A 13,486-nucleotide genomic window follows, 5' to 3' on the forward strand; every position below is an offset into this window, starting at 1 on the left:
TTACTTCATTAATCCTTTATTGCTCATTTAAATGTCTCTCTGTAGATATTTTGTACCACGTGATAAGGGTTTTCTTGGTCTTTCTTGCACATTCTTCAATTACCTTTTTTGTTTGTCTGTTTTATCAATTGTGGAATAGGTGCATTAATATGATCAGAAAATCTAAATCTGATCATTACTCCCATGGAGAGTTTGGGAAGAAAATAACTAAGGAAAACCACCCCTCTACCTTTTCAGATTGGTGGTGAAAATGATTTAATTTGAAATAAAACAGATGTGAAGTTTTTAACCATCACTTTTTTAACATGCTTTTGTCACAGGCTTCTCTCTCTCTCTCTCTCTCTCTCTCTCTCTCTCTCTCTCTCTCTCTCTCTCTCTCTCTCTCTCTCTTCAAGTCAGGTGCAGAGTGCAGGTGTGCTGCTGTCTGTGGGCCAATTGCGTCAGTAATATAACCCCGCTCCAGATGTCATGAGGCTGCCAGATCGTAACTATTAACATATTTCCCAGTTAGTTGTGTTATTCTGCTCTCTCGTATTGTTCTCTAGTCCATTGTGCTTCGGCCGTGTCTAACCCTTGTTCTCATCCTTCCCCACAGTCCTACCTGGCTCTTCACCCTGTTCTCTGGCTCTCGACAAGATGTGCTCTGACCCCTGCCTGCCTGACAACTCTCCTTGCCTTTTCCCTGAACGTATGAGGACCTGCACCCGTTTTGATCCCTGCCTGGCTGACTACCCTGTACCCGTTTTTACCCCTGTATGGCTGACTATTCCGTGCCCGTGTATCGACCCTTGCCTGAATACCTGACCACCCAAACTGGGTTTTAACAAGATCTGTCTGCGGAGTCTCATTATCTGCACATTGGGTTCAATACGTTGAGCTTTACAATTTTGTTCCTCACATTCACCCATTCACTCACACACCGATGGTGGAGGCAACAATGCAAGGTGCCAACTTGCACAACCTCTTAACCTGCACCCCCAAAAGTGGCCATTTTATTATTTTTTTTGAGGACTGCATACTTTTTTTGCAAACCAAAACATACGGTAACACTTTATAATAACACTCAGTAGGTATTTGTAGATAATGAACTAATCATGAACAAACCATTTATATACATTGGTAAATTATTATTAAATCATTTATAACTATATTTGTATAACATTTACAAATGAGTTCTACATTATTTCTACATAATTTAACTCATTATCAACATTGTTTGTACTTGATTTGTTCATCATTAAATAATGTTGTTTAATGTGTAGTAACACATTTTTAGATGCTTTGAAAAATGGATATGAAAAAACGACTATACTGTACCTCCATTTATTTGTTCATGTTCAACAAATGATTTGTTAAGACATTCATAAAACATCTATAAATCATTTGCAGATGCTATTGTGTGCCCTAATCTAAAGTGAAGCCTATTCATCATTAACAAATGTCTAATAGTTTGTTTATTTGTGGACTTTTATGAATACACACAAAGCAATTACCAGACTTGTCTTTTCATGTTTAACTAATTATTTGTTAAGACATTTATAAAACATCTATAAATCATTTGCAGATGCTATTGTGTGCCCTAATCTAAAGTGAAGCCTATTCATAATTAACAAATGTTTAATACAGTTCATTATTTGTTGACTTTTTCATCACCTGTTACAAATGTTGTAGACAGCTTTCGGATACACCCTTCTTTGTGACATCAAACAGTGACAGAATTAGGACTATAGATAAATGCAATTTTATTAACATATAAAAATACATGTGCACACATAACATAGTGTAACATGGGGCACTAGGACCCAGGAGTACCCTGGCCAAGTATTGCCAGAGTATGTCGAGGAGGTATCACGCAAGTGAGACTTGACATCGCGTTTGTTGCCGTCTGTTTGAATGGAAGCACGATATACATTAGCAGAGCCAAGTTATTCGTGCTGCCCCACGTTTTTAACACTTTAAGGACCGGCCACGTATATATACGTGTTTCGGTGCCATGCGTTGTGGACCAGAGCCACGTATATAGCCGTGGCAAGTTGTTATTGTTTTATTCCATATTTATAACGCTATTAACATCCGCGATCGAGATGCATGACCTACCCACATATTTGATTTTTGAAACATGCAATACCGGCCAGATCCGCTTAGGGGTGCCATCACTCCACTGCAGTATCATTGAGGGCGATAATTATTTTACAGTCTGTGGGCGGATCATATGAGCCTCGATTCCAAACGAAGACCCTCCATCTTTGATCCCGTTACCGAATGCATATTTCAGCCTGGAATAATGGGATTTATGATTAGCCAATGGACATATCGATCTACCAGAATCCGATGACTAATGAAGAAATGCTGCCGGCGATCACATGGCCTGACGGTAGGATACTATTCCCCCAAATTACAGCTGGATTGGACATTGTTTTAAAACCTAACGTGATTGATCACTGACATTGGCTACCTGAACGCACACTTTATTGCTAATCAATAATACTAATCGGTGTTCCCCGCCGCCCCCATTTCATCCATAGATGCTCTGTAATAGTCCGGATGCTACGCAGTTTGTTTTATTTCATTCGTATATATACAGCAGAAATGGCGTTTGATATAACGGCGCCAACGTTTAGCCTATTATCTAGCTTCCTGGAAAAAAGACGAGACGAAAAGCGCGATAAACCTTATATTCACGACGCTATAAAATGACAACCAACCGATGGATTTTTATTTTCTTTAAGCCATTATGAAGGCACGGTTTATGCACTCAAGTGACAATGAGAATGGACAGTTCTATATCATACTAGCTTCCGCTCAGCGTCATCTGCACTAACCTCGCTTTGTGCATTGCACTGAATAAAAATTCACAATGTACCTTTACATACCAACATTCGTCTGGCCACACCCCTATCCGCTACCTTCATAAGCAGGTGTGTGGCCACACACTTGCCTCCTTCTTCACTTTCACCACAAGGAAGTGCCTGTTATATACATCACTTGACGAGGTTGTTAAGCTGAAGAAAGTTGAGAGGAAAACAGAAGACAAGGAGATACGTTGACATTATATCTTTATTTTCTCTCTCACTATTTTTGAGAAAATACGGCGATATTGTCTTCGTCACTGGAGTGTCTGGAAGATGATGATCATTCTGACCTCCACCGGCTTTTTCGTATTAGGGGCTCGCGCCGCTGATATACTCCCCACCTGCAGTCCTCCTTGCTGCGGCTGGATAGGTATTGAACCTCCGGTCATACAGCTGGACTGTGGGAGGCACCGGCTGTTGTGAGAAACCGGTTGCTTCCGAGCTGGGTGAGTACTGTTTTGCTTGCGAGCACTAGTTGTCTGTTAATGCTATGGGGGTTAGCTGACAATTTTACGAAGGCCGGCCCCAGATTGGGGTCCTCTGCTCGGCTTCTTAAGCGGCGGACGGAGGATCTTGGTCTGACGCCCATGATGGTCAACCTAGTGGGCCGCGACCGAGACCTGGTTGAACCCGGGATTCTCTGGACAAGCGGATGCTTCTCTGTCCCGTGCAGGCCCCATCTTTCACATGAATGTGGAAGTACACCCTAAAGCACGAGGGAAAGTGGGCATGGATCTTCGTTATCGGAAGTTCCATGCTCAAGTCGGCTGCAGCCCATACGGGAATTGTGCCGAATTGTGCCGACTCCGCTCTGGTAAATCACAGTTGAAAACTGTGTTGACATTTCTTTTTCTCTTCCCTCTTAGGATGGGGAGGGACTCAGGCGGCGGCCTGTCTGAAGTGTGGCTTATTATGTCGTTGTGTACAGTTCAGGTGATAGCTGCTTAGCTGGCGTGCTAGTTTGTGGCCTACTGTTGTTAGCCAGTCAGCTGTTAGCTGCGGCGCTAGCTCGTTGTGTTCACTAGGCTAGGAAACGTTAGCTTGTTGCTATCAGTCGGGCGGCTGTTAGCTTAATGCTACACTGTTGAACGTTACTGTGACTATAACATGTCTTAAACACTCTGACTACGATGTCATCTTTGACAGAGGATGTTAGTCGACCCTACACCCGGGTGCCATGCCAGCGAGGACTTCGTCAACATGGAGAACGGTGGCTGGGAGGCGTAGCGGACATTACCCTCGTCACCAACGCAGGAGATGCCGGGTTCGACTCGGTGTCCCGTTGACCAGTGTTGCAGTCCTCTCGGCCTGCGCTCAGGGTGAAGGTAGGGGTCCTGACCGGACTTTAAACACTTCTTCTTTTCTTCCCTTCTAAATGTTTTGTAATAACGATGTTTCCAAAACGTGTGTTGCTGCAATACATTGAGGATACGACGCGTGTTGTGTGTGAATTGTCTTGTCACTGGTATAGCTTCTCTCTCCATAGAAAATCGGCGTTGTTTTTACATGTGTGAAAATGAACTGGTTAGTTGTGATGAGAACATGTGTGTTCATGTAACGTTTGTAACGTGGGTGAACTCACAACTAAGAGGGTTAATTAACCTGTGAAGCTATGCTTAGTGACATGTGATTAAGGAATGAATCTTTTTCTCAGCCTGTGATGACAATGAACAGCATGTTCACATATTAACAGGGGTACCTGTTCAACCTGGTCGTATCAAGGGTAAGGTAGGAGGGGTGACCCCCCCGGTTTCCCTGGGGCTTCCCCCCCTCCTCTCAGACATGTTTGTTTACAATATATTGTGTCACTGTGTTTGTGGGGATACGATGTAACCCTCAGCTTAAGTTGCTGGGATTGTGCTTCCGCTTGAGAAACTATTCTTTTCCTAAAGAAAAGGTTGTTTGGTCACTTATCATGTGTGCTTAGCAAGGCCTGTGGCCAATACGTAATCAAGGACTTATGTCTCTCTCGTTATGAAAAACGGCGTTCCTCTGTAGTAAGAGTGTACTTTTGCCATTTTTTGTTGTGATGAAGGGTTGTGTGTGTCGTTGTGATCTACAACTGGGTTAGGTTTGGCCCACAGAAGCACATGTGTAAGTCTGGACCGGGGCTCTTAAAGGGGCCCTCTCTGTTCTGTGTTTTTTCCTTAGTAAAACTCAGATAGCAGGTTAGGACATGAGCTATGTGAAGCTGTTAGATGCTTCATGTAGCATGCTATGACTGGGTCATGCTCTACTTTGTCATTACATCGTATCAGGGGTGAGGGGTCGTAAAGGGGTGAACTGGTAAACCTTTCCTCCCCTTTTCTGATTGGTCAGGGGTTAAAACCCCCTGTCCTTCAGAGTTCCTGTCACGTTGCTGTTCGGCACGTTACAGGGTAGGGGGGGGAGGGAGTTTCCTGGTCCCACGGCGTGAAAAATTGGGCGTGTGCACCGCGGAAATTCCCCCGCCATAGAGTACGTCACTGAGCGCGTTTCTATTGGTAAGACTTCCGTGAGTTGTTCAGGTTCCATGTTATGGATCTGTTTCAGGGAGTTGTCAGAGCTCCTCCTCACGAAGCTCCTCCTCAGGGAGAAGTGCCTTCTGTGAGTTCGGACTCTCCTTCCCAGTGAGGGAGCCTCCTCAGAGTTTCAGAGCCTCCTCCTCAGATTGTCAAGGTGAGTAGAACTTCAAAAAGGAGTTCTGCTCTATTGTATGTGTATTCGATTCAATTCGATTATTGAGTGTGTATTGGTTCAGTGCCTCCTCCTCAGAGAGCCCTAACCCAAGTGTTACATAGCTCAATGTTGCAATATTTCTTTTCAATCTATACAGCTCGCGTGGGAAGTCTCTCTGGGGATTCCCGTCTCCTCCCTGTGGCGAGGGTGGCGGGATGTAAAAATGAAAACAATTTTACCCTCAGCCACGTCACGTGGGATTCATGTCAGTCTGTGTTTCTTTCTTTCTTAATAAAAAGAGGAAAGAACATGAAGCACGACGGCTCCTTGTCGTTCTCCCAGGCGACTTGGAGGAACAATGTCTGGTGTCTTGTTAGACTATCCATTGATGTGTTTAGGTCTCGACGCGTACATAGTGCTGGCTCGCGGTGTTTCTGATAAGAATCACGCATGAGGCTGGTACGCCTTGGTTGCTCGTTATTAAAACAGCGTTTTTATAGGGCAACTGGGATGGAGGTTTTCTCTTCCGAGCGCCTGTTATTAGGTCTCGACGAATTCTCGTTCATATCTGGGGGATGTTAACGGAATAGATCAAAACATAGGTAGAGGGGTCTCACGCCCTTGGGGTGGGCCACTGAGTGCGGTACGAATGGGACCGTCTGGGTGGCGCCCTCTTTTCATGTTTTAGATCAACACGCATACCTACCCCCTCTCTTGGAGTGGGGATGTCGGTGTGATTAGGGCACGGGACTGGTTCTGGTCACGCTGGTCCAGGTCAGTTAACCCGTTGTCCGCCGGGGACGCAGATCTGCTGTTCTGGTACCCTGAGGGACTTGTGCTTTTTTTGGGGGGGAAAATGCCGGGTCGGCCCGGGTGTCACAGGGTTGGGCGTTATGGAGACCCTTTGTTGGGTACATGTTGTACCCTGTGCTCCTTTTTCTTTTCGCCCCTCTCTTACGCATGGCGAAGAGGGGGCTGTTGGGGTGGTCTTATGGACCTCCTCTGGCATCCCTGTGTGCTTCCCGGGCCGCCGGGCCCGGTCCGAAGTTGTGTTTCGTCGACCCATAGGCCTGGAATAACCCCTTTTTGAAAACTGAAACACTTGTACTGCGGTATAGCCAGAGTATACCCGCAGGTGTGTTTTGGGTTTTTTTCTTGAGGGGTTATAGGAACGACCACCGCATGTGGTACCAAGAGGGTGGTTGATTCCCTGGTGTGTTGGAGCAGAGTCAACTCCCGGGTTACCCGGTTGAGTGTGCCCCTGCACGTTCATGACGTCTGCCAATCGTGTCAGCCTTCTCTGCCTCGGCCCCTCTGGGTCGGGGTTTTTTGGTGGAGACTTTGTCATGGTGTGCAACAATGCCAGCATACGCCCCTTTCACCGGGGGTGCTGTTTTCAGTTGAACCCTTTGGCGCCTGTCTCGTCCGCAGTGCTCCAGGCTCGGGTCAAATGCCTGCTGCCTGGATTGAGGGATCGACCCCTTCTGGGGTCGTCTCCCCGGTGCGCTGCCTGCTCCCGCTGTAGTGTAGCCTCTTGAGTGCTTCGAGTTACAGCCGTGCTGACTGCCTGAGTTTGCCAGGGTCAGTGTGCCAGGCGGCGTGCTAGTGGGGGGAAGGGCCCGCTCTTGGAGGGGCCCTGTCCGAATACACTGGCGATGTGGGGGGCGGTGTCACTAGTATCCGCCTGGTGAGGTCTTGATGCTGTGGCATCGTTGACCTCTCCGGGCCCCCTTTTTCCGGGGGATCCAGTCCCTTCAGTGGGTCTGGGTCTTCCTTCGCGCTCCGCTGCTAAGGCCTTGCCACAGGGTTGAGTTTGCTCTCGACCCCGTGATTTTGGGGGCGGTAACGAGGTTTGTTCCTTCCGTTCGTTCCCTGGTGGCATGCGGGTTGTGCGTGTGCGTAGTCGTGGGGTCAAGCCACGGTCTGCTCACCCTGTGCGTTGAGTTGCTCGAGTTTCTCTGAGCACGGTCGGATCCGTCTCCCTCCCGTCCTCCATTAGGGAGGGTCGGGGGGGCTCGGTCCTCCCCGGTTCTGATGGTTGTGGGGGGCCTCAGTGGGGTTCATTTGTCGAGCTTCAAGCTCCCGCTCAGCTCCCGTAGTGCAGATGACGCTGAGCGGAAGCTAGTATGATATAGAACGTAAGGTTATGAATATAACCGTAGTTCTATGAATACTAGTGTAAAGGCCAATGAGTGTTCTTGTTATAGATTATTATTAGTATTATTATTATCTATATATTATATATTAGATCAACTTTGGACATTCAATTCATTCAACATCACAACTTTGGGACCGAGTAGGAGCCAGTAATAGCGGGTGCACCGTGGACGCTTGTCAATTCACTGGGGAGCGACAAGCGGCCACTACAAAGTAGAAAATTACCTAATGGAAGAAGGACGTGAGTACAAAGCTGGAAAACTCCTCACGAAAAAAGGACGTAAGTAAAGTATAGGACAACTTTCCTCACGAATGGAAGAGGTAAGAAGATTGGACACTTCTGTGGGGATTACCTAATGAAGATCTGGATAAAGGATTTGTGAAGGAGCTGTAACTGCCTACCGTGTAGTGGAATTGTTTGGACTCTGCTGTATTTATGAAAACGTGACTCGCTACTTGTTACGCTGTTGAGTATTATAACGTAGACTGACAAATTGATTAATGGTGATGCTGTGGATTATGGACGTATTGGACACCGTAATATTTGGAGAACCATTGCAATTAATGTTGTCAGTCACTCTCGATGTGTGGAAACTAAATGGCACAATGGACTGATTTTAATTCCGATACAGCAGTGGTTCTCTTGGACATTGTAGATGTGCGGCAAACTAAAGCTACATTACTGCATTCATAAACAGGAAGAAACTCAAACCCTCTTTGAAGGCTCTGACGTCACGCCAAGTGAATGCAACGTTCAAACTACAATAAGGATAAATAAAAAATAAAAAGAATAAATAACATGTCTGAAGCCAAGATGAGGCCAACCAGTCATGGAGGTAGTAAAACAACCTCTATGATTAGAAAGGCTAAAGCTGAAAAGGCAGGCCTGATGACACGTTTTGCCTATTTAAAGAAAAGGCAAGAGCTTGAGAAGCAGCAAGCAGCTATAAGGGCCTTACAAGAGGAGCTTGAGCTGCAAACTAACATTGAAGCCATAGCTGCAAAAATAAGAACATTGTCAAGTTTAGAGGAACAAAATCAACGGTATAATCAAATCTTGACTGAGAGGCGCAGCAAGGAATTGGCAGATGAATATCATATTAATAACGCTGAAAATGTGTGTATTAATCACTGTGATGATTTCACCTCCAAGGAGTGCAGGTACAACATACTTAAACTCCCCTTTAAGCCAAAGTTGGGGTCGGAATCCAAAGGCGAGGACGACGATGAAGATGGGGACGACGATGACGAGTCGATCCCCATTTATGTCCCCTCCAGGGAGTGGATGATAAAGGACGGCGTCGATGATGACGTCGATGATGAAGGTGAGGATAATAAGGAAGAGGACAATAATGAGGAAGAGGATGACTATTCGATTCCCTTTCATGTTCCCTCCAGGGAGTGGTTGAGGAAACATGGCCTGATTGAGGAGGAAGATGATGAGGAGGATGAGTCGACCCCCATTCATGTCCCCTCCAGCGAGTGGATGATGAAGAACCACCTGCTGGATCCTTCCCAGAGGGTTCCTCAGAATAAAGACAAAGAGGATGACGTCGATGATGAGGAAGAAGAGGACGACAAAGCGAGCGCGCCTCATGTTCCCTCCAAGGAGTGGATGGTGGAGGGCGACCTGATGGGTCCTACCCAAAGACTTCCTCCGAATGAACCAGATGATGGTGGTGAGGAGGACGGCGTCGATGACGTCGATGAGGAAGAAGAGGACGGCGTCGATGACGTCAACAAAGAGGAGGACGGTGACGACGAAGGCAGAGAGGAAGAAGCAGTGACAGAGGAAATTACTGTGTCAGACACCGAGAGGGAAAGGTACAGTGTGGCAGCTGTGGGGGAGAGTGCTGCAGAGGAAATGCAGGAAGAACCTGAAACAGCACCACCAAAACCAACCATTGACTCTGCTACATGTGCACCTGATGAAGACGAGGATGAGGAGGATGATGAGAGAGAGGAATCAGATGACTCCACAGATGAGGAATGTACTGGGAAACCAGATGTGTGCAGCTGCAGCTCCTCAGAGAGTGAGGCAGAGGAGGAGGAAGATGCACATAAGGAAGATGCACACAACAGGGCCACTACTGAACCTCCAGTGTTTAAAACGAGAGCTCTCAGAAGCAGGACAGCAGCAGTCTCAGCCAGTCCAGGAGGGCTGACCGGGCGGCACCGTCATGAGGAGGAGAGGGACGGCAGCATGGAGGTGCATCTCCCGAGACGTGGCTCTGCTCTGCAAGGACCTGCTGAGGACGGGAGTGTTGGAGGAGATGACGAGCCGGTGGAGGAGCAACTGCCTGAAGAAGCTTGTCAAGTGAGGCCCATGGAAGCCCATGGTGTTACCGGGGCCGGTGATGGCCAAACACTTTTGGATATGCCAGTTTCCAAAAGGAGAAACTACAAAAGACGACGGCGTAAAGGAAACCTGCAGGGAAGAATGGCTGAAACCTCCCGACCGACTTACCGCAGAAAGTCCTGACGATCCCGATGGAGACTCACAACCAGTGGACATTGGCTGTATGCCTATCAGAGCCATAGGGCTCTGTTGAACTTTGAATATACATTGGCTATAAGCCTATCAGAGCTATATGGCTCTGTTTGTTAAAACAAAAAAAAACACTTTGAATATTATCATTGAGTTTCCTTGACTGTTATTCGAATTACTAATTAATTTGTTCTTCCCATGCTCAGGGACAACAAGCGGAAACCAGAGCCCCAGTCAAGCTTCTTCGTGTTTAGAACTATGATTTGGGATTGATTATTATTGAGGATTGCAGGCTATAATGAACACTCACCGATAGGCCTGCCGCGATAAGCAATAAATCGATTAATTGCTGCGATAATTAAAATGAATGCAATGATTTTGACGGGCGCGATTAATTGCTATTTGCGCGTTTGTTTTAATGAGGCGGAACCAGTGCCGCTTGTCAGTCACTGTCCGTGTTGGGAGGCGGGCCGCTGACGTTACTAGAGTACAGCACGGGAGCTCCGTGGGGCAACGCCACAGCTTAACTACATTTCTCAATAGTGTTGCTCCTTTTAACCAAGTAGCATTATTTGTAGTGTAACGTTAGCTATTTTTAGACCCAAGTAGTTACTCGCTACTGCCCGGAGAAACTGGACTGCTAAATAAAGATGAAAGATAGAGCTTTGATTCTCATTCCATGCTAACAACATTAGCTAAATACCCAACAAACGAAATACAACGTATAGCATAGCTACAAGTACAACACAGAATAACGTTAATACAATTACATGCATCATTGTTTACAATGAACGGGTGGGGCTAGTCAAAGGACTGGGACAAGTTAAACATGAATTAATTTATTATAACACTCCGGTAGTTTCGAGTCGTGCTGCAGTGCTTACGCACCACAGCTATTCTATTATATACTGCTTTGACGCTTCCTCCTCATCGTTGATAGTAGTAGCTAACGTTAAAACTACCTAAAGTTAGTTGTTCACCAACAATCTCAACATTTGTTATTAGCTCAAAAACAACCGGACGAGACAAGTTGTCGGCTCATATGTTCTGCTTAGGATAATCACAATACTTCCGGTCCGGTCGGTGGGCTTCAAAATAAAAGTCTAAAACCGGAAAAGACGGAGCGGTGGGCTTCAAAATAAAAGTTTTGGGAAATAAATTTATCAAAAAAAATTCTCTAACCGGTCGCAATAATATCGCTTATCGCGATATTTTCGGGGGCAATTAATCGCCCAGCAAAATGTGTTATCGTGGCAGGCCTACTCACCGACCATGTTTTGTTTTGTAATTGTGTAGACACAATTAGGGGCCGGTGTAAAGGCCAATGAGTGTTCTTGTTATAGATTATTATTAGTATTATTATTATCTATATATTATATATTAGATCAATGCACTGTTTTAAACTGTCTTATTTATGTTTGGACACTAGAGGGCTCACCACCCATTACAGCCCTATAAATAGCCAAGGTGATCAATGGAATCGTGTGCACCTGTGTTAGGATACAATTTTCTACCTGTTTCACTGCTGTTTCACTGCTGTTTCACTGTTTCATCTGAGCACTTGACAACTGTTCTGATTCCGGCGGCAACTTTGGACATTCAATTCATTCAACATCACAACTTTGGGACCGAGTAGGAGCCAGTAATAGCGGGTGCACCGTGGACGCTTGTCAATTCACTGGGGAGCGACAAGCGGCCACTACAACTAGTGACGCTCAGCGTCTGGACGCCACTGCGGCCTTTGATCTCGCCTTGTGGTGAAAGATTGGGAAGGAGGCGAGTGTGTGGCCACACACCTGCTTATGAAGGTAGCGGATAGGGGTGTGGCCAGACGAATGTTGGTATGTAAAGGTACATTGTGAATTTTTATTCAGTGCAATGCACAAAGTGAGGTTAGTGCAGATGACGCTGAGCGTCACTAGTATTCATAGAACTACGGTTATATTCATAACCTTACGATAGCAATACTATAAATTATATATATAGCTCTTAGAAAGTACATCGGTTTGTAAACAAACCTCTGTCCTCTGAGGCATAAATCGCCGCAAGACTGTGGTTGCCAAAGTGTTAATGTATGAGCAGGCTAAACACCTTTTTTGTTGGTAAATCTATTCCATCATTTCCGATCTACAACTCTTATATTTTGTGTAGACGTACTTGATGTGGTGGGCGCTAACGTTACATTTGAATTATGTGTTTGTTCCTAATGTGTGCTCAGTATATTGCAGTATGTGATGATGACACAAGGGTAATAATGATTTGTATTTTCAGGCTTTATTGGCGCCTATACAGCCTGAAAATAAAAATAATTATTACCGTCATGTCATCATCACATACCGCAATATACTGAGCACACATTAGGAACAAACACATCATTCAAATGTAACATTAGCACCCATCACATCAAGTACGTCTACACAAAATATAAGAGTTGTAGGTCGGAAATGATTAGATTTAAATAGATTTACCAACAAAAAAGGTGTTTAGCCATTAAAATAGTCTATTCAGCTATGCACAGTTCACGCAGGAGGCAAATGTATTCCTAATACCATTATTTATTGTTAACTTTTGTCAGACACAGCCACAATGTACAAAGGGGTAGCACTAGAACTAGCAAACTCTTCCACACAACTCATACAATGCAAGGGGCATTGAGAACATAATAACTAACATTCTCACATAGCAAGTGAGAAAATTAAGAACAACTGTATTTCAGAAAATTTACTTAATTCTCTCTCTCTCTCGCTCTCTCTCACAGCAAGCAATTGTCCTTCATTCTCTCTCTCTAAGTGGGGGTCCCCCACCAGGAATTATTTTGTTACAAAGACTTAATTTCCTGCATTCTGGTGCAGGAATTTTTTTAAAACACATATTCAATACATTTTCGAATTGTAACCCTTTAAATGCCAGTTTGTGTGATGGCATCACAAATTATTGTTAAAAACACAAAAAGTTAAATATTTTCAATATATCAAATGCAAAGTAAATTTTTCTGGGGGGGATTATTACAGGCTAGGCATGTGTCAATGATTAACAACAACACAGATTTTGATGGATTTTTTTTAACAACAACTCTTTTCAGAAAAGTGGGAGTACTTAATTTTTTATCTGACATTACAAAAATATCTTAAAAAAATGGTTATGATCAGGACTGAAGTTGAATAAAAGATTTATGACTGTTTAGACTGCATTACTCTTTGTCACAGTGATCTCCTGGTTGTTCCCCACTTAGGTTATCTAACTATCGTGCCGCCGCAACTAGAAACACTGGCCTGGCCTGCCTTTTTTTTTTTTTTTTGTTATCTTTTTCCCCCTCCTTTTTCCTCCGATT

General features: G+C 45.0%; 1 protein-coding gene across 2 annotated transcripts in view; it reads right to left on the bottom strand.

The window, feature by feature from the left end:
• camk1da (calcium/calmodulin-dependent protein kinase 1Da) overlaps window positions 1-13,486 on the bottom strand; it is a 200,888-nt gene that overhangs the window by 9,092 nt on the left and 178,310 nt on the right. The gene's annotated exons all lie outside the window — the stretch shown is intronic.

This window comes from Notolepis coatsorum (genome assembly GCF_963971535.1).
Source record: "Notolepis coatsorum genome assembly, chromosome: 15".
Classification (NCBI taxonomy): domain Eukaryota; kingdom Metazoa; phylum Chordata; class Actinopteri; order Aulopiformes; family Paralepididae; genus Notolepis; species Notolepis coatsorum.